At 45.3% G+C, this 21,291-nt stretch overlaps 1 protein-coding gene across 1 annotated transcript in view; it reads left to right on the top strand.

Annotated features, from left to right (window-relative positions):
• The window catches only part of LOC137840388 (kelch-like protein 25), a 197,326-nt gene that overhangs the window by 132,780 nt on the left and 43,255 nt on the right, over window positions 1-21,291 (top strand). The window lies entirely within an intron of this gene.

Here is a 21,291-nt window from a genome sequence, read left to right as displayed (position 1 = left end):
AGACCTCAGGGATTCGTTTGTATAGCGCACCCAAGCACTAGTTTTGCCGAAGTAAATGTTGATATGGGTCCGTTCCACTTGGTCGCTCATGCAGCGAGCCGACCAACTTGTTTATTCGAAAGATAATCGAATTAATAAAAGTGTGACAATAATAGCATTTAAGAAGAAAATTAATGCACTTTATATTATTAATTCTAACTTCTTATATGTAGATCTAGCACTTAACTGTCGGAGTGCTTCACCCCACTTGATTGCTTTAAAAAGAGTAACAACTTTCTTAAAACGAATAAAAATGTCTTACTCTATTTAGATTTGCCCAGTAATTAATTTGGAAGGCAAGTCTATTTTTCGACCGTGTCCTGTTTAACTTTTGACGCGGCCCGACAAATTTTAGGAACTGGGCCGCGCCCGACGGACAATCGAAATACTTTTATCCTTCACCAACTCAAATAATCTATTTTAACCATCGTCGTTATTTTATTTAGAGGAAGTAAATTTTCAAACGAATTCCCTTTTAACGAAATTCACTCTTCCCTTAAATATCTACGAAAGTTATTTAATTCTCTAACATGTTCGGAGTTACTTTTTACGCGGCCCGTCAAAAGGGGAAACGGCCCTGTGCCCTTCAAATAATTAAATTACTTTCAGTTCTACACCAAACCAATAATCCGATTTAAACACTTCCGTTAATTTATCCAGACGAAGCAAACTTTCAAACGGATTGAAATTCACTCGTGTCTCAAATAACTACGAAAGTTATTCAATTCTCTAAAATCGTCTGATGTTACTTTTATTTATTACAGTCCTATGTTATACCATAATAACCCCCCGCACATTAATCAAATCGTCAAATCAACCCCGAACCATCGATTGCACATTCAGTACAAATCAGCGCACAACGAAGTAAATAATATACAAAACACATTTATTGAAGAAACATGAAATAGAATTACAAATCTCAATTACTCCAGAAACCGAACAATTTCACTCACTGATATCCGTGTTAATAAAATCATTCAATCCCAGAACAATTCGATTGCAAAACACAGTTCATGAAAGAGGGAAAAGGTAGATACCAGCTGTGTGCTATTTTTGGTGGAAGCAAAGTCGAGTGATCAATTCGATCTTACTTCTAAAATCCAAATTAGAGAAACAGGCTGGCCTCGAGGGAGCCGGCGGCCCGATGACTATTCCCCACTCTTGCTAAAATACATAAAAGTGGTTTCCCTTACCTAGTTTCTCCTGTAAAGTTGTCCAGTCCAATTTTTTGGAGTAAATCCAAGTTAATTTCAGACCAGCGATCCTGCGTCTCACACAAAGATCCCGGGACTCTGGAAAAAATCTTGAAACTCCCTCGGGCTTCTTCACGTATGAGCGCTCTTTGGGGGAAAAAGCCCCGTAGCTGCCCCTGCAGGACTTTTTATAGACTTCTCTGTCCCCCCCCCACCCCCCACCCCCCCTTTCTTTCTTCTATACCTTCCCTATAGGGTAAGACTGCCCAGTTTTCCCACGCCTCCTACAGAATAAAACTGGTCAGTTTTCCCACGCCTCCTATAGGGTATGATTGCCCAGTTTTGCCACGCTTGGACACCTGTTGCCTTCAGCAGCTGTTTCCGCCCTGACCACGCATTACTTTCCACCAAATGCACAGCTAGCCCCTGGTAAAACATTTCACTTCCCCTTTTCTTCACTTCCTGTTTCATGAGAATAACTTTTTAAAGTTACGCTTCAATTAACTCCTTTGATCTATTTCTTTAAACAATTTATGTCACGCCACTATTCTCATAGTGACGGGTCTCTTGATCGAATTGACTAACAATATTGCTTTAAGCGGTTACAGAATACAGTTTTAGCCAAGCAAAGAAATCAAAAAGTAAAAATCACATTTGTGCTTCTCCAAACAATTTATATCACGCCACTATTCTCATAGTGACGGGTCCCTTGATCGAATTGACTAACAATATTGCTTTAAGTTGTTACAGAATACATTTTCAGCCAAGCAAAGAAATCAAAAAGTAAAATTTACATGTGTGCGTCCATGCGTGACTCACAATCTGACACCGTGTTCCTGTTTTATTTCTATTTTAACTTGCTTAGCTTATTTTGGCCCCTTTTTTGGTCTCATGTTTTGGTCTGGCACCATCTTTTGGACAAATCTGGAATTTCAGCTCTGTCAATTTAATCCTGTGAACAATCCATATTTTACCATTTGCACCATCTCTTCCCCCCATGTTACATGACAATCAAAAAAAACATTTATTTCAAAGTGCTCAGAAATATATATCAGATCATAAAGTTATAAAAACCTTTCTCATTACCACTTATCAAAAATGTCTAGTTATGTCTGACATTTATTGATTTGGTGTGTAGGTATAAATTATATGCTTAAAATGTTTCTTTTATTGATTTAATTTGTGAATATACTTGTCTGCTTATGTACTTTATTCAATGAAGTTTGAGCATATCTGTTTTTGTAGCTAGGCAGGACTTTTTGTATTTCGACACCATTCCTTCAACATCATTTGGAAAGTTTCAACAACTGAATGTGGAAACTTTCCAGAGTCAAGGAAAGGTTAAAGGTTTTAACAAACTTAATAATTCTAGTCTACATTCCAACATAATCATACAGTCAAGATAATTTGTCAACCCTACACAAATATATTTCTCAAACAAGAGAAAACGTAAGAGTAAACCTTTTACTAGAAGAACTGAGTGAACAACTACGTACATAACCATTGTATTTGTACACTGCCATAACCTGTAAGAAATGCGGATCTCCTTGCCGTTGATAAAACCTCTACCCACAAAATAAGATGTCATCCCGTCATCTTTGGCCTGTTTGAGCCCGTGCCGCAAATTCTTCCTGCTCTCTCTGTCCTCCTTAGACATATCCTTGTTCCGGTGCCGCTCCCAGGAGCGCGGATAAGCGTTGTTCCTTGCCTCCTGCCTCACCATCTATCTGTAGTGCCGAGCTGAGACTCTGAAGTTGATCCAGCGAGGCTGTCCATCTGGCCGCTTTCTACCCAGCCTGTGATCAACAACGTGAGGGATTTTCTCCTTCTTACCTGGGAGTAGATGCTGGCAAATGCCGATGATCTCTTCCCATACGTTCTCCCTATTGGCTTCAGGCAATCCCTTTAATATGAGATTCCACCATCGTCCATACGTCTCTTGATCCGAGATCATGCATTTCTTAGTGCATTTCAATTGGCTCAGAATTTGCAAATCCATCAAAGTCATTCTTTCATTCAATAGTTTAATATCGGCAAGTATCACCTCACTCTTTCTCTCGAGGGCGTCAGTTTTGATCAGGTATCATCAGAGGGAAGACTAGGTTTTTCAGCAAGAGGAGGCTTGGTAGGAGTCATAGGTAGTGGCGGGAAGTTATCTTCATCTCGTATGTTTGAGCATTCCATCCCAGAACCACAGTCATGTTCCTTAGCTTAGTGGGGTTATTTCCACCCCACGACCATTACCGCCACTAGCTGAGTCTTCTCGGACAGATTTTAGTTGTTCAAAAATGACAACAAAAGGTCACAAAAGTTCAGAAATCAGTAAAAAAAGTACAGAATATTTCTCTCACACCTTATTTCGTTGTTAGTGTTATTGAAAGTATGAAATAGGGATTTTTGTGCTGAGTCAAGTCAAGTGAAGTCAAGTTTATTAGTGTAGCCCTAAATCACAGACAGTCTCAAAGGGCTTCACATAGCCAAAATTGACAATTATTCTCAAAGCATCCCCTGATCATAAGCTCCCAAAAGGGCAAATTAAAAACTCAAAAAACCCCTGCCAGGGGAAAATGAGAAACTTTGAGAAGGGTCTGTACGTGTCCTGCAATTGACTGGTGACCAACGAAGAGTGTACACCTCCTGCCGCCCAAAGACTCCTTGGATAGGCTCCAGCACGCCTACGCCCCTAGTGAGGATGAGTGGCTTGGAAACTGATTGATTGAATGAATGAATGAATGAATGAATGAATGAATGAATGAATGAATGAATGAATGAATGAATGAATGCATGAATTAACGAACAAATGAATGAATGAATGAATGAATGAATGAATGAATGAATGAATGAATGAATGAATGAATGAATGAATGAATGACGTTTTTTTTTATTGTCTCAAAGCAAATCTAAATTGATTTTTTAAAAAGTCAATCCATTTTGTATTTATATCGATCACATATACCAGGCTTCATGTAGGCCAATCATGACGGCCTAGTTCACAAGATTAGGTCAATGTGGCAAGTAGACATTTGAAAATATGATGATGCTAGGTGGAGAACTCTAGTTATAGATTAGTTGCCATTCAACAAATGTTGCTCGCCAAGACATTTGAAAATTTTGATGATGCTCATTGGATAACTCTAATTATAGAGTAGTTGCCATGCTAACAAATGTTGCTCGCCAAGGCTCGCACATTAGAAACATTTATAACTGTGTGAGAAAAACAAATTAAACGCCTAGACTAATAACGCTAATGACAGCGTGACCTTTCCAATAGGCGTAGAAACTACGAAGCAAGTAGCGTCTTTCATTAGCAGCTGTGAGTCAACAGAAAACATCAGTGCAGTACCGACAAGCGGAACAGCCAAGCGATTCTCCAAAAGCATATTTTTTGGGGCGTGGTAATTGTTTTGTACATCTTGATGTGTTCTCAATAAACACAACATCCATATTGGAATTGCAGTGGATTAAAAAAGGCAAAAGGTGAAAATCCCGAATATATTTGTGGATTGAAACAACTCGTGAAAATCTTGAGGATATTTGGGGATTAAAAACATTTGTGAAAATGACAAACATCACGTGTGAAAATCACAATTGTCTGAATAATTTTGACACACATCTCTCCTGATAAGGTTTAAGGGGGTAACTAGATTTTTCAGAGGGTGAGATAGGTTTGGATCATTCTTGGTAAATAAAAATAATTTAGAAACTGTATTTGATGTATCCTTGGGTTGTCTCAGTGTGATATTAATATTGATTGGATGAAATGAAACCTTTGTGAGTGTCAAACGCGCACTTTTTATCAAAATGGCACCGGCTTCCCCTTAACGGGTTCGAACAGCCGGGGTGAGGGGACTCGTCCGTAATCTAACCACCCAAGTTAAATTAATTCTACCAGAAACAATCTAATTTCTTTACGACGCCAATCCCTCTCAAGTCACCCGAAGCGCGTGCCGAGTAACTAAATTCGAGGCAAGTCTTCGAAATGACCGCGCCGTAATGATGGCCCCCCTCCGGTTGTTTTATGCTTTTGTTATGTTACGGATATTTTTAGATGTCTTTGTTAAGACCTCTGGGATTTGTTAATTTACTAGAGCGCCCTCGCCCTAGCTGAGCTCAAGATAACTACTTCGAACCAGATCTGACAATTCCTGAGGATTAAAGCTGTCTTCACTTTAAAAAGAATTGAACGGATTTAAAGAATGACTATGATAGGGGAATAAAAACATTTTAAAGTTGTAATTACTGCATATAAAACCATGCTCAACATAGTTACTATGAAATAATCGATAACCGAATTAGGCTTAAGAAGAGATTTAATGAATAAGCAAGCAAAAGACTTACAAGTCAAAAAACAAAGAAAACAAGACTCACCCACTCAGAACAAAAGAGGAGACTAAAGGTCTAAAAACCTATTTGGTTGAACAAGTCAGCTCTCCTTTGTTCCAAAATCCGAATTCTGTTTAAAAAAGAGGAAAGGTCTGGCCGTGAGGAGCGTAGCCAAAAAAGTAAAATTGGCGACTTCCCGTTTCTGCCCGGAGCGGCTGTCTCCTCTGCCCTCCTCGAAGCTTAAATTTTGACCAAGTCCAATTCGAAGACTCTGGAAATTTATCTTAGTAGATTTTGGTTCAATCTAAAAAAGAATGAAAAATCCATCTTCGTTCTTTTACTCCGGGCAGCATCACGGCTATCGCCCTGACTAGGAAGAAGCACCCCGCTCTGCATTCGGGCAACGTATTTATAGGTTTCTGGCATTACCTCATTGGAATATGTAGGTGAAAGGTCAGAATCCCTGCACCACTGGTTGTCTTGGCAACCTTGCTTCAAGCAGCAACCAGTGTGCCCGACAGCCATCGGCCACCGGATGCAGATGTTTCCTGTTTTGCTCGTTCTTTCCCTATTAGCCCTTGATGCCTCCTCTCAACTTAATACATTCAGGTATGGATGGAACACCAATGTTAAATACAGGTTGGACAAAACATTGCAACATTAATCACATATATCTTGTCTAATAAAGATCAATCTCCACCCATAATAGTACTTAACATAATAATGGGTTCCTCCAATTTAAACAGACATATTGGTATTGCTCAAGCTGTTACATCTTAAAATTATGGCATAGCAAACTCATATTCCAAAATTGTGCGTTGCTACGTGTTTGAACAGGTCGCGTCTTGCCAATTGCTAACAATTTAATTTATTAGATTTGTTAATTTCCATCAGGTCACCCCTATGTCAAGCTTTAACACCATCTCCTGGTGAAATGTTTGAACTACTACATGTTTTGGGATAGCCAATGTGCCTGGGCCAAATTCAATACCTAATTTTACACCATGTTGTACCACCATGCCACTTGACATGAGTGATAAATACGTATGCACATAACACAGAAATAAGGTAAGGGGCAAATACTTTTTCACAGTACTGTAATTCTGAGACGTCCTACTTGAGCAGTCACTGATCGTACCTCAACTTCACTGACAAATTTGTGTGAGTAAGAGATTAGGCCCCTCGAGGGTGAAGCCAGAGGACAGCCATGTTGCCACTGTGACTGGCAACCTCAGTTGTTGTTTTTTTTTCAGAAGACACTATTCTAAGTACACATTTCAAACTAGGTTCCAAGTATGGAGTTATGAGAGCCTCTCTAACAACCAACATCACTGAATTTGTCGCAATGGACTTTGCTTTCATTTCATTGTTAATAGTTCTGACAACCTGATGCAAGCAAATATTAAAGTAACATTCAGAGATATGCAGGGCGCATAGGGTGTAGACCATCTTTGGGCAAAATACGGCACGCAGCCCACATCCGGCCCGCGGGACCGTTTAGTAAGGCCCGCCAAACCTGAATAAATTGTATTATTAAACTTTCTTTTTGGTCATTTTCCCTGCAATGACAGGAGTGTGTGCACCTGTGTGGGTGACAGACCACACCTACAGGATACAACATCATCAGCTGACGATGGCACACAACTCTTCAGGACGTCGACGCAGGGCTGTTGCAGCCTTTGAACCACATGATCCCGTTTGGGGCACGAATGTCCCTGACAGCCATAAAGTGTGGTCCGTCGGTGTCAAAGTCGTTCATGCGCTTTTTCCTTGGATCGGAGTTGGAAAACAATCACTCTTCATCGGGACACTTAACTATCATTTTCAATCCTTTGTGAATCTCTCACTACAAGTCAACGATGGACAAAATAGAGAAATTCAGGCTATTAGACTGATCATCATCATCGGTTTAAAGTCCGTTTTCCAGGCTGGCTTTGGACTGGGTTCTTGATATGGCTTTCTTCCACCGGGAACGGTCCAGGGCCATCTCGTGGTTGATGCCGAGTGCCTTCATTTCGGCTGACACGGTCGTCTGCCAAGTCTTTTTAGGTCGGCCACTTGGTCTTGTTCCCTCTACGTTAGTATACGACATAACTTCACCCAGTCGTTCTCGTCCTTCCTCACTACATGTCCGGACCATCGCAGTCTGCCTCTCCTCACCACATCCACTATGGCCTCCACTCCCATCTTCTTTCTCAGCTCTCCACTGGGTTTTTTTCTCCCTCATTGACACACCACACATCCATCTGATCATCCTCATTTCTGCTCTGTTTAGTTTTTCTTTGTGTTCTGTTTTCAGGGCCCATGCCTCACTTCCGTACGTCATACTACTTCTGACGCAGGCTGAGTACACTTGTACACTTCAGGGATGGGGCCTTAGATGTTAAGAAGGGCATGAGTTCCCTGAATTTCTTCCACCCTTGTGGTCACTGCTAGGTCCACCTTCCCATCAGCGTTAAGCATGTCTCCAAGGTAGCAGAAGCTGTCCACCACCTCGTACATCTCCCCATCTACTATGAGCCCCTCTTGCTCAGCTGGGCCTGCTTGGGCAACTTCTCCCCTGCACCGCTTGCATTTGAAGGTCTCACTTGCAGCTAGTAGGCTGCCTTTTACTCCGCTCCATCTCCGGTGTACCCATCTCTGACAACCCTTGCAGCGGATAGAGTTGGCTTGCACCCCCTTTCCGCAAACTCCACATGGCCATGCTCCTGACTGTGGTACCACTCCCAGGCCAGCACCACCGACCATGACCTTTGATTTTGCCGCATTCACCTTCATTCCTTTCACTTCCAGGCAGGTCTTCCAGGCTGCTAGCTTCCTAGCTAGGTCTTCTCGACTGTGAGCCATCAATACCAGGTCATCCGCGTAGAGCAGCTCCCATGGTAGTCCACCCCTCACTTCCCTCGATACCACATCCATCACAATAGCAAACAATAATGGGCTGAGCACCGATCCCTGGTGCACCCCTACCCTTACTTCAAACCCATTACTGTTGCCAACTCCTGTTTTAATAGCTGTGCATGCTCTGCAGTAGAGAGTCATCACAGCCTTAACCAGTCCCTCTTCCACGCCCGACTTCCTTAGGGCCCATCTCACACCTCCCTTGGCACCCTGTCAAATGCTTTTTCCAGGTCAACAAAAGCGAAGTACAACCTCTTTCTCTTCTCCTGGTGTTTTTCCTGCATCTGTCGGATGACAAAAATTGCGTCTGTTGTACCTTTACCAGGCATGAAGCCATACTGCATCTTGTCCACCTCTACCCGTGACCTCACCCTCCTTTCCAACACCCTCTCTAACAACTTCATTCCATGCTCCAGCAGCTTTATGGCCCTGTATGACCCGCATGCAAGTGGGTCCCCCTTCCCTTTGAATAGCGGCACCAGGACGCTTCTTGTCCAGTCCTCCAGAATGTGTCCCTCAGCGATGACACTGTTACACAGGTCAGTCATCCACTGCACACCGACGTCTCCCGCTGCCTTTAGCATCTCTGCCACCACTCTAGATGGTCCAGCTGCCTTTCCATCCTCATGGCCTTCATGGCTTTCCCCACTTCTGTTCGCGTGATCAGGCCACATTCACCCTCCACTTAGTCGCATCCCACCTCTCCATCCCAGTCATTCTCCACATTCAGCAGCTTCTCCATGTACCTTCGCCATACTTCCTTCACTCCTCTGTTGTCTGTCACGATGTTGCCGTCCTCATCCTTTACACAGTTTGCACCGGTCACATCACACCTCTCCTTAACCATTTGCTTTGCTATCTTGAAGAAGCTCTTTCGTCCTCTCTCACTCTCCAATTCACTCGCAAATTCTTTCCTCTTGGTCTCTTGGGCCTCCCACACTGCTGTCCGTGACGCCCTCCTTGCCTCTACTTACTGCGCTCGGTCTGCCTCCCTTTTAGATTTCTTCCATACTTTATGGCACCTCCTCTTCTCATTCACCGCTCTTTCGACGCTGTCATTCCACCACCATGTCTCTCTTTGTCTTGCTTTACCCTTTGACCATCCGCACACCTCCTCTGTAGCTTCAAGCAGAGCCTTCTTCATTGCCTGCCACTTGCCATCCACACCTCCCGACTCCATCATCTCCTCCACTTCTTCTGCTATATGCTCAATCTTCTCCCTAAACTCGTTTTTACTCCCTGCGCTATGTAGCTTCCACACCTTCAACTTGGGAGGATGCTTCTTAGCCCCCACCTTCTTGATTCGCAGAGTCAGGTCTCCGATGACTAGGCGATGCTGAGACGCACACTCTTCTCTGGGGATTGCCTTGGCATCCCTGACTAGGACGCGGTCCTCCTTTCTGACCATGATGTAATCTATTGTGCTCTTGTAGCCACCCGAATTGTATGTTACTAATTTGACTTCGTCCTTCTTGAAAAGCGTGTTGCGCAGCACCAGCTCCAGTGCGTCGCCGAACTCTAGGATCCTCTCTCCTTCTGTGTTCCACATGCCGTACCCCTGTCCCCCATGTACCCCCTCAAAGCCATCTGACTCCCTCCCCACGTGTCCATTCAGATCACCTCCCAGAATGATGACCTCATTCTGGGGGATCCCTGACAGCACCATGATGGCCTTGTCCCAGAACGCATCCTTCTCGTCCTGACTTCTGCCAACTTGAGGGGCATAGATTGAAATTACGTTTGTCAGGCACTTCCCAACAATCAACTTCACAAAGATGATCCGCTCATTTACCCTGCTAATGCTTAGCACTCACTCTATCCACTTTTCAGCGATAAGTACTCCAACACCACCAGTCCCTTCATTGCAGCATTGCCAGAAGAACTTGTACCTTCTATTAGACTGATGGTCTTGCAAAACAGGATGGTTCTGGACTTGTTGACGGCAGCACAAGGTGGTGTGTGCCACATCATTGGGACTTCCTGTTGCACATACATTCCAGGAGATAACGATACGCACATCAAAGATGCCATGAACTCACTGAGGCATTTACAGCAGGCCATGTGGGAGGATAAACTCCCACATCAATGGGATTTTTTTTTCATGGCTATTCTCTGGTGCTTGGTGGCAGTTGCTGTTGAAACTAGTGGTTCCTGTGCTTGCTGTGCTGGTATTGTTGTGCTTGTTTACGACCTGTGTTATCCCATGTTTGAAGTCTGCTGTGACGAGGGTTGTGTCTTCTACCGTAGCACAAGTACATATACAACTTCTCAGACATGGCGGATGTGATGACTATAATGTGCTGCGAAACGTGGATTACGTAGATGCTGTTTAGCTGAGCATGTTTTACAGAAACTTGATGATTTGACCATCGAAAATGCCTCGCAAGTGATGGATACAATGATGTACTGTTTCTGTGTTTTTCTTTTTTTATTGATAGCATTCTGGTCGCCTAAGGCAGAGGGACCGTGTGAGACTTTTCCTGGATTAAAACATCTTGCCGCAGGTTTTTCACTCACACACTAAATTTGGACTGGAGTATTGAGGAAAAACCTCATCTTCACTGGAAATTATCACTGTCATTGTTTGTTGTTTTTATCATGTATCACCCTTCACGATTCCCCAACCCGTCCCCTATCATCTGTTTTTTTGTTGATTTTTTTTATTATTATTTTTTCTACTCTTCTTTCTTCGTTATATTTTCTTGCTTGTATTTGTTGATTAGGGTGACATAATCATATGATAAACAGGGTTGATAGATTAGGTTGATCCTATGCTTATGTTGGAATGTAACCTGTAATAAATAACCTAGCTTGTCCTGTCTTACACAACGTCGTAAAACACCCCCTGCTATGCTTTGACCAGAGGTCAGGGGCTTCAACTCCATCCTGTCCAGTCTCACCCCCACCCTGTTTCTCTCAATAAAAATGCTCTTGCAAGAGGCCTGAGTCAGACCTCATTCGATCATCGCTGTACGCACAGCGACGAATGACTCTCCATTTGCAAGTGCTTAAAAAGGGCATACTGTCTCCCGTGTGGTTCTTGCAAAAATAAGTTAAAGTGAGCACCACTCTAACACAGTCCACCGATACACAATGTGGTACGTTCCCGAAGCTGATTGGCTGACGTGAGGCGTAACTACACTTCATATCCCGCGGAGAGGCGGGATGAACGTTTCAATTCCGACTCCGGCTTTCCTCTACGGAGATTGCATGTTTCTCCCAGGTGCTCCTGTTACCTCCCGCATTCCAAAACTGTAAATTGTAGACCAATTTACCATTCCAAACTGTTTTTAGTCAATGTAATTGATGGTGGGTGTGAATGTTTGTTTGTCTGCACTATGTGTCCTGCGATTGACTGGCGACCAACTCAAGGTGTACCCCTCCTACCGCCCAAAGACTCCTTTGATAGGCTCCAGCACGCCTGCGACCCATGTGAGGATAAGCGGCTTGGAAGATGAATGAATGAATGAATGAATGAATGAATGAATGAATGAATGAATGAATGAATGAATGAATGAATGAATGAATGAATGTGGATAACAGAAAATTAGTTTGTCTCGAAGCAAAGCTAAATTGATTTTTTAAAAAGTCAATCTATTTTGTATTTATATCAATCACGTTTACCAGGCTTCATGGAGGCCAATCATGACTGCCTAGCTCACAAGATTAGGTCAATGTGGCAAGTAGACATTTGAAAAATGTAATGATGCTAGGTGGAAAACTCTAATTACAGATTAGTTGCCATTCAACAAATGTTGCTCGCCAAGACTCGCCCATTAGAAACATTTATACCTGCGTGAGAAATATCAATTAAACACCTAGACTAATAACCCTAATGACAGCGTGACCTTTCCAATAGGCATACAAAATACAAAGCAAGTTGCATCTTTCATTAGCAGCTGCGAGTCAACAGAAAACATCAGAGCAGTACCGACAAGCGGAACAGCAAAGCGATTCTCCAAAAGCACATTTCTTTGGGTGTGGTGATTGTTTTGTACATCTTGATGTGTTCTCAATAAACACAGCATCCATATTGGATTTGCAGTGTATTAAAAAAGTCAAAACGTGAAAAACCCGAATATATTTGTGGATTGAAAAAATATGTGAAAATGACAAACATCATGTGTGAAAATCGCAATTGTATTTGTCTGAATACTTTGGACACAAATCTCTCCTGATAAGGTTAAGGGGGCAATTACTTTTTTCAGAGGGTGAGATAGGTTTGGATGTTTCTTGGTCAATAAAATTGATTTAGAAACTGCATTTGATGTATTCTTGGGTTGTCTCAGTGAGATATTAACATTGATTGGATGAAATGAAACCTTTGTGAGTGATAAATATGCACATAACACATAAGGTAAGGGGCAAATACTCTTTCACAGCGCAGTAATTTTGAGACGCCCTACTTGAGCAGTCACTGACAAACTTGTGTGAGTCACAGATTAGGCCCCTCGAGGGTGAAGCCCCAGAGGACAGCCATATTGCCACTGTGACTGGCAACCTCAGTTTTTTTTTTTTCTTCAGAAGACACTATTCTAAGGACACATTTCAAACTAGGTTCCAAATATGGAGTTATGAGAGCCTCTCCAACAACCAACATCACTGTTTGCAACGACCATTGAGAGTATATTACCCAGAGTTTGCCCTACAGAGTTTAGGTTTATATTTTGCAGTGAATTTGTCGCAATGGACTTTGCTTTCATTTCCTTGTTGATGGTTCTGACAACCTGATGCAAGCAAATATTAAAGTAACATTCAGAGATATACAGGGCGCATAGGGTGTAGACCAGTGGTTCCCAAAGTGGGCGGTACCGCCCCCCTGGGGGCGGTGGAAAGATCTGGGGGGGCGGTGAGGACAAAGGGGGCGGTAGGGGGGTGGTGAGGACGAAATTTTGGGAACCACTGGTGTAGACCATTCTTCGGCAAACTACAGCCCGCGGGCCACATCCGGCCCACGGGGCCGTTTAGTAAGGCCCGCCAAACCTGAATAAATTGTATTATTAAACTTTCTTTTTGGACATTTTCCCTGCAATGACTATGTTTCCCCAGTAGATGGGGAAGCGCCCGCCCGCGCAGTTACTCCCGGAAGCCATGTCAGAAAGCTCTGTGCACACTCACAAGTGCGTGTACGTACTCAGTAGTATGGAACCGGCGCACTCCACGCCCTATTTCTATAAGTGCCGAATTTTGAGGGTGGGCCGTGACGTCAGCAATTTCGTAATTTGTGCGCTGAGCTTTCAGATACAGTTTTACGCGAAAGCCACTCACAAACCTTCTAGTGTTGAAATGAGTGGCCCGAAGAAAAGAAAGGTGGACACTGAGTGCGGAGTGTTAAAAAAGAGTGGACAATTTGGCTCGACCTACGTGGGTGAGCAGACGTTCAGCCACATGAACGTCAAAAAAGCCCGTCACAGATCTAGGTTATCGCACCGACACCTCGGTTCTATCCTAAAAATTATCACAACAAATTTTACTCCAGACTATGATGCACTAGCAAATAAGGTAACTAGATTCAAGATTCAAGAATTTTTATTGCCCATGTTTGAGCATGCCAAACAAGGAATTTGACTTCGGTACATCTTAGCCTCTGTTCAACATTTAGGTGACTAACAACAATCAGGACATGTGCGACAATTGACAAATATTCTCAAACATCCCCTGATCTTAAACTCCCAGGAGGGCAAGGAAAAACTCAAAACTCCTACTAGGGGAAATGAGAAACCTTGAGAAGAGACCACAGATGGGATGATCCCTCTTCGAGGATGACCAGGCTGCAATGGATGCAGAGTGGACACATGGTACACATAATACAGACAATTCAAAATAAAGCGTCGAGAGCAGGATGTTATTGCACAGCAATGACTCTGAGACTCTAAGAGTGGTGTGAGTTCATCAGAGCGACAACCTGGGGGAAGAACCTGTCTCTGTGTCTCCTGGTTTTGGCGTACACAGCTCTGTAACGCCGCCCGGAGACTGCAACCTGGGTGCACGTTTCCTGGTCCTGGACAGGTACAAGTCTTGGATAGATGGGAGGTTGATTCCAATTATCTTTTCTGCAGTCCTGAAAGTCCATTGCAGTCTGTGCTTGTCCTGTTTGGAGGCCGATCCAAACCAGACAGTGATGGAGGTGCAGAGGATAGACTGGATGATGGCAATATAGAAGGTCTTCAGCAGCTCCCGTGGCAGATTGAACTTCCTGAGCTGTCTCAGAAAGTACAGCCTCTGCTGGGCCTTCTTCCGGACAGAGTCTATGGGGCTGGTCCATTTCAGGTCCCGAGAGATTGTGGATCCCAGGAACTTGAAGATGTCTGTGGAGAGAATAGTATTACTGCGCATAGTGAGGGGTGAAAGTGGTGAAGGGTCTCGCCTGAAGTTCACTGTCATCTCCACGGTCTTGAGCGAGTTCAGCTCCAGGTGGTTTTGGCTGCACCAGTGGACCAGCCGCTCCACTTCCTGTCTGTACGCAGTTTCGTCACCGTCCCATCACTGGTATTTGTGAGTTAAAGCTCTGCTCTGATTTTCAGGTATCTGTCATCTTGTTGCCGTTTTGATTTCTTTATTACTTTATTTCAATTTATTCTTTCACTGATTCTTCAAGATGATGTATTTGGTCAGAATGTTTGCCGTTTGATGTGATTTCACCTCATTAGATAAACATCTTTCATAAATCTGACCTGCAGGCGCTGAAGTGATGGAAACTGTTATTCATAATAACAGTGTTTTGTTTAATGATAGTAGTTTTTTGGTGAAATATATATTTTTTTAATGCTGTTAATAATTTCATTTGTTTTCAAAAAGCTTTTTTATTATCCATGCTTTACTACCTACTAAAGGCCAAAACCTTTTATGCAATGACCTTTACGTGTCGTTTATATTACTTCACACAAACACTACATCCATCTGCTCCTGGTTCGGCCCCCCGGTCAAAATTTAGAACCCAATTCAGCCCGCAAAACACTCTCATGTGCATTTAACACATTTGCCAGACTCATTGGTTCAACTGCATACCATAATTTCCACCGTTGGGACAGAAAATAATGGAAAAATGTTGCGGAGAAATGAATGTATTGAAGTCGGCCTGGCTAGAGGTTGGTAACATAAGCTGTCCATCGGTGGATTAACTTCTCCCTACGGTGAGTAAGCAGCATTATTAGTCCAGTTCCTGCTAACCATTTTTGGCACCAATGGAGTTAAAGTAGGTAATGCGGAATATTTTCTGAAAAAAAAAATGAATCAAGTGAAACTTTTTATTTTCAATGGAGAACTTGTGTCTTTTATGAAAGAGCAAATGATAAAAAAACATTTGAAACAAACAATGGGTGGAAAAGATAGAAAACTCGTGTGCTGTGTCACTGGTATCGGCACCCTTTCCTGAAAATCAGGAAAACAAAGGAGCTGTCTGAAGACATCAGAAGTGCCATCATTTGCAAACACAACACTTTCAAAGTGCGGAAAGCCACCCCCAAATACCTTGGTATCCCTTTGTTAACTGTATTTGAGCATGTAATTTCTGTTTTGCAAACTGATGACGTGAGACCAGCAAATGAATGAAAAGGTTATGGCATTTTCAATCAAGGCAGAATAGAATGTGGTGAGAATGTCCTTGTTGACCCCAAAAGATTGGAATTTTCTGAGTAGGTACTGTCTTTTATGGCATTTCCTGAGCATTTCCTCTGTTTTAGAGTACGGTGATTTGTTCGTCTAATGAGTGTTCGTCCGACAGTCTTGTGTGTTCGTCTCGTCCGTGCTACAAGTACAGCAGGCAGGTTCTGCTTGACATCGGCAGAAGTGGGTTTTGCGGCGTTCTGGACTTTGAAGCGTCGACATTAAAGGCGCTCGGACTGCTACGTCCTGAAACGTCGCCGACCTCGCCCGCTATTCCTCCCCCGGTTGGGAGCCGTCGTAAACGATGTGCGAGGAGGCAGAAGAGGGGCAAGCGCGGAGGCGTCCGGGCCAGGCTGGCGGCCAACCCAGCGCGACCGGCGGTGCCCTCCATTCTTCTGGCGAATGTTCGATCGCTGGACAACAAAATGGATTACGTTCGCCTGCTGAGGTCTACGAACCGGACGGTGCGGAACTGCTGTGTGCTCGTGTTCACCGAGACCTGGTTGAGTGACAACATTCCGGACTCTGCAGTGCATCTGGAGCAGCTAGCGTGCTATCGGGCGGACCGTGCCATTGTACGAGGGGGAAAGTCGCGTGGAGGTGAAATATGCGTCTACATCCGAGAAGAATGGTGCCGGGACTCTGTGGTGGTATGTAAGCACTGCTCGCCGCTTGTGGAGTTTGTGATCATTAAGTGCCGTCCAGCTCAGTGGCCCAGTAGTAGAGTGTCCGCCCTGAGACTGGAAGGTTGTGGGTTCAAACCCCGGCCGGGTCATACCAAAGACTATAAAAATGGGACCCATTGCCTCCCTGCTTGGCACTCAGCATTAAGGGTTGGAATTGGGGGGTTAGATCACCAAATGATTCCCGAGCGCGGCACCGCTGCTGCTCACTGCTCCCCTCTCCCCCAGGGGATGGATCAAAATCACATGGGGATGGGTTAAATGCAGAGGACAAATTTCACCACACCCAGATGTGTGTGTGACGATGATCATTGGGACTTTAACTTTAACTTTATCTGCCGAGGGAATTTAACGCGATTCTGCTAGTCGCGGTATACATCCCGCCTTCCAACATCGAAGGAGACAGGATCGCGGCGCTTGGTGAACTGTACCAGGCTGTCAGTGAACAGCAAACAGCGCACCCTGACGGTTTCACCATCTTCGCTGGAGACTTCAATCATGCCAACCTGAAGTCTGTTTTCCCGAGGCTTCACCAGCATGTTCCCTTTCCGACACGTGGAGACAGCTTCCTGGACCTAGTCTACTCGGCGCAAAAGGGAGCTTTCAAAGCCACCCCCCTCCCCCATCTGGGGCTTTCTGACCATCTCACCGTTTTGCTTTTGCCCGCATACAGACAATTGGTAAAGGCATCCAGGCCGGTTCGGAGGCAGGTTCGAGTGTGGCCTGAGGGTGCCTCCGATGCACTTCGTGACTGCTTCGACACCACTGACTGGGACTTGTTTAAGCAGGCAGCCACCTACAACGATTGGACGGACATAGAGGAGTATACTGACTCTGTTACCTCTTACATCACGAAGTGCATCGATGATGTGACTTGCTCGAAATCCGTCGTCACTCGCGCGAACTGAAAGCCGTGGCTGACGGGGGCTGTCCTCAGACTGTTGAGGGCCAGGGACAAGGCTTTCAGAGCGGGGGATGAGGCTGGCTTGAGGACAGCGAGGGCCGACCTGTCCCGAGGCATCAAAGAAGCGAAGAAGGCGTTCTCGTGCAAGGTCTCCACCCACTTTAAGGACAGCAAGGACGCACGTAGCCTTTGGCGGGGCATTCAGACCATCACGGACTACAAGCCCGCGCCGAGGAGCTGTGAGGGAGACGTCCGTCTGCTGAACGATCTGAACCGCTTCTTTGCTCGCTTCGACGCCCAGAACAGCACTTCCCCGCTGAAGTCCACTCCCCCCCCACACGAGCAGCCCCTGCGCCTCTCTGCCGACGGTGTGAGGAGGGCGCTTGCCGCTATTGACACCCGTAAGGCGGCGGGCCCTGACAACATCCCGGGTCGAGCGCTGAAGGACTGCTCTGGGGAGCTGTCGGGTGTCTTCACGGACATCTTTAACGTTTCCCTGCAGCAGGCCATCGTCCCCTCGTGTTTCAAGGCTGCCACCATCGTTCCTGTGCCGAAGAAACCTGCACCGTCCTGCTTCAATGACTACCGCCCTGTGGCACTGACGCCCATCATCATGAAGTGCTTTGAGCGGCTGGTCATGGAGCACATCAAGTCCGTTCTCCCCCCCACCATTGACCCTTTCCAGTTTGCGTACCGTGCCAAGCGGTCCTCTGAGGATGCCATCTGCTCTGCCCTCCACTCGGCCCTCACCCACCTGGAGAGAAAGGACTCATATGTGAGGTTGCTGTTTGTAGACTTCAGCTCTGCCTTCAACACCATTGTGCCGCAGCAACTCATCCGCAAACTCGACGAGCTGGGCCTCAGTACCTCCCTCTGCAACTGGATACTGGACTTCCTCTGTCAGAGGCCTCAGGTGGTGCGTGTTGGCGACAAAATCTCCGCCAGCATCACGCTGAGCACGGGGGCCCCCCAGGGCTGCGTGCTCAGTCCATTGCTCTTCACCCTGCTGACGCATGACTGCACTGCGACCTACAGCGACAACCGCATAGTGAAGTTTGCTGACGACACGACTCTGGTGGGTCTCATCACGAATGGCGACGAAACTCGGTACAGGTCGGAAGTTGACCTTCTGACCACGTGGTGCAGGGACAACAACCTCGTGCTGAACGTTAATAAGACCAGGGAAATCATTGTTGACTTCCGGAAGGGTCACACAACACACCTGCCGCTGATCATTGACAGTGCTGTGGTGGAGAGGGTGAGCTGCACCAAGTTCCTGGGGGTGCACATCAGTGAGGACCTCTCCTGGTCCGCAAACACCTCGTCACTGGCAAAGAAAGCTCATCGCCGCCTGTACTTCCTGCGGAAGCTCAGCCGTGCATGTGCTCCTCAGGCAGTCCTGTCTACATTCTACCGTGGCACCATTGAGAGCGTCCTCACCAGTTGCATCGCTGTCTGGGGTGGTAACTGCACTGCACAGAACTTGAAGGCCCTGCAGCGCATAGTGAATACGGCTGGTAAGATTATTGGTGCTTCGCTCCCCTCCCTGAAAGACATTTACACCTCCCATCTCGCCCGCAAGGCAACCTCGATTGCCAGAGATGTGAGTCACCCGGCTCACTCTTTGTTTGACCTTCTGCCCTCTGGGAAGAGGTACAGGAGCCTGCGCTCCCGCACCACCAGACTCGCCAACAGCTTCTTTCTCCAGGCTGTTAGGGCCCTGAACTCGCTACCCCCTTCTGCGTAGCGTGCGGCACTGTTGCGCTATTTTCGGGAATGTCTGCTGTACGCGCACTTGCTCCTTTTTTTTCGGCTCCTCTTATTTATTTATTTATTGTTGTGTTATTTATTCATTATTTATTCAGCACACTTTTGTTATACTTGTTTACTTGTTTGTCTGTTGTGAGCCATGTCTTGTCACCGTGGGATAGGGGGGAACGAAATTTCGGTTTCTTTGTGTGTCTTTGGCATGTGGAGAAATTGACAATAAAGCTGACTTTGACTTTGACTTTTTGACTTTGAATACTTGAACAGGTTGCCACAGTCAGCCACCATGTACGTATATGTTGATTAGATTAATTTACTGTTTTGTTATTGATTATGTTCCATCCATATGTTCCATCCCGAAACCTTGGTTCACAAAATGCTGATCTTTTATTGACTCCAAGAGCCAAAAAGAGCAAGTTCGGGAGCAATCACTATTTGGGCTTCAGAGCTCTGGAATGCCCTGTTACATTTTCCTAGTTCTTTATCATTAATGGGTGGCACGGTGGGGCACCGGGTGGCACGTCAGCCTCACAGTTCAGAGGTTGTGGGATCGATTCCACTTCTGGCCCGGTTTGCATGTTTTCCCCATGCCTGCGTGGATTTCCCCCGGGGACTCCGGTTTTCCCCCACATCCCAAAACATGCTTGGTAGGTTGATTGGGCACTCCAAATAGCCCATAGGTGTGAGTGAGTGTGCGGATGGATGTTTGTCTTTGTGTGCCATGCGATTGGCTGGACCCCGGTTCAACCCCGCCTACTGCCCGATGACGGCAGGGATAGGCTCCAGCATGCCCGCGACCCCCGTGGGGACAGAAAATGGATGGATGGATGGATGGATGGATGGATGGATGGATGGATGGATGGATGGATGGATGGATGGATGGATGGATGGATGGATGGATGGATGGATGGATGGATGGATGGATGGATGGACGGATGGATGGATTGGACGGACGGACAGACGGACGGACGGACGGACGGACGGACAGACGGACGGACGGAGGGATGGATGGATGGATGGATCGACGGACGGATGGATTACTCCTATGGTGTGGAAAGTGTTTGGACTTCTGTCTGCATTGTGAAACCTCTGTACCACAGCCAGGCTCAGCTCTCCATCCATCAGGCCACCGTTTACGGATTGAGGATTACAACGTAGCTTTCGCGCCCGGTATTCTATTGCGTGTGGTAGGCGGGTCTGTAGCTACACACTTCTTGGTAGCTAGCATATTTGACAATTCACACACAGAATTGAATATTTACACATGATGAATACACAAACTACCCGGGACCTAAGGTATACTATAGGCAGAATGATGCTGAAGATGGAGTCAACAGGCAGGAGAAGAAGAGGGAGGCCAAGAGGTGGTTGGTGTGACAGAGGAAGATACAGAGGACAGAGTCAGATGGAAACGATTGATCTGTTGTGGTGAACCCTAACGGAAACAGCCGAAAGACGATAACTGCACACACAACAATAAAAAACATAGTATATGAAAATCCTGAATATATTTGTGGATCCAAAAACAATGTGAAAATTACGAATATATTTGTGTATCCAAAAAACACGTGTCAAAATCACAAATGTATTTGTCAGAAAAATTCTGAAACAAATCTCTTCTGATAAGGTTTAGGGGGCAATTACTTTTTTCACAGCGGATCAGATAGGTTTGTATCTTTTTCCCCTCTTTTTGCTTATGGGTACATATTCTTAACACACCCCACTGTCCTTTCTGTACCAAGTGTGCAATTTCATCCTGATTAGTCATTGCTGTTGACCAAGCGAATAAAAAAAAGGAAACATGTACCCAGCATACAGGTTGTTTGAAAACAAGAGAACTCCAAGTACAACCACAAAAGGCTACAGAGTCGGTGAC

The sequence above is a fragment of the Syngnathus scovelli genome, chromosome 6, assembly GCF_024217435.2.
Source record: "Syngnathus scovelli strain Florida chromosome 6, RoL_Ssco_1.2, whole genome shotgun sequence".
NCBI classification, from domain to species: domain Eukaryota; kingdom Metazoa; phylum Chordata; class Actinopteri; order Syngnathiformes; family Syngnathidae; genus Syngnathus; species Syngnathus scovelli.
This window is presented reverse-complemented; position numbering and strand designations above follow the sequence as displayed.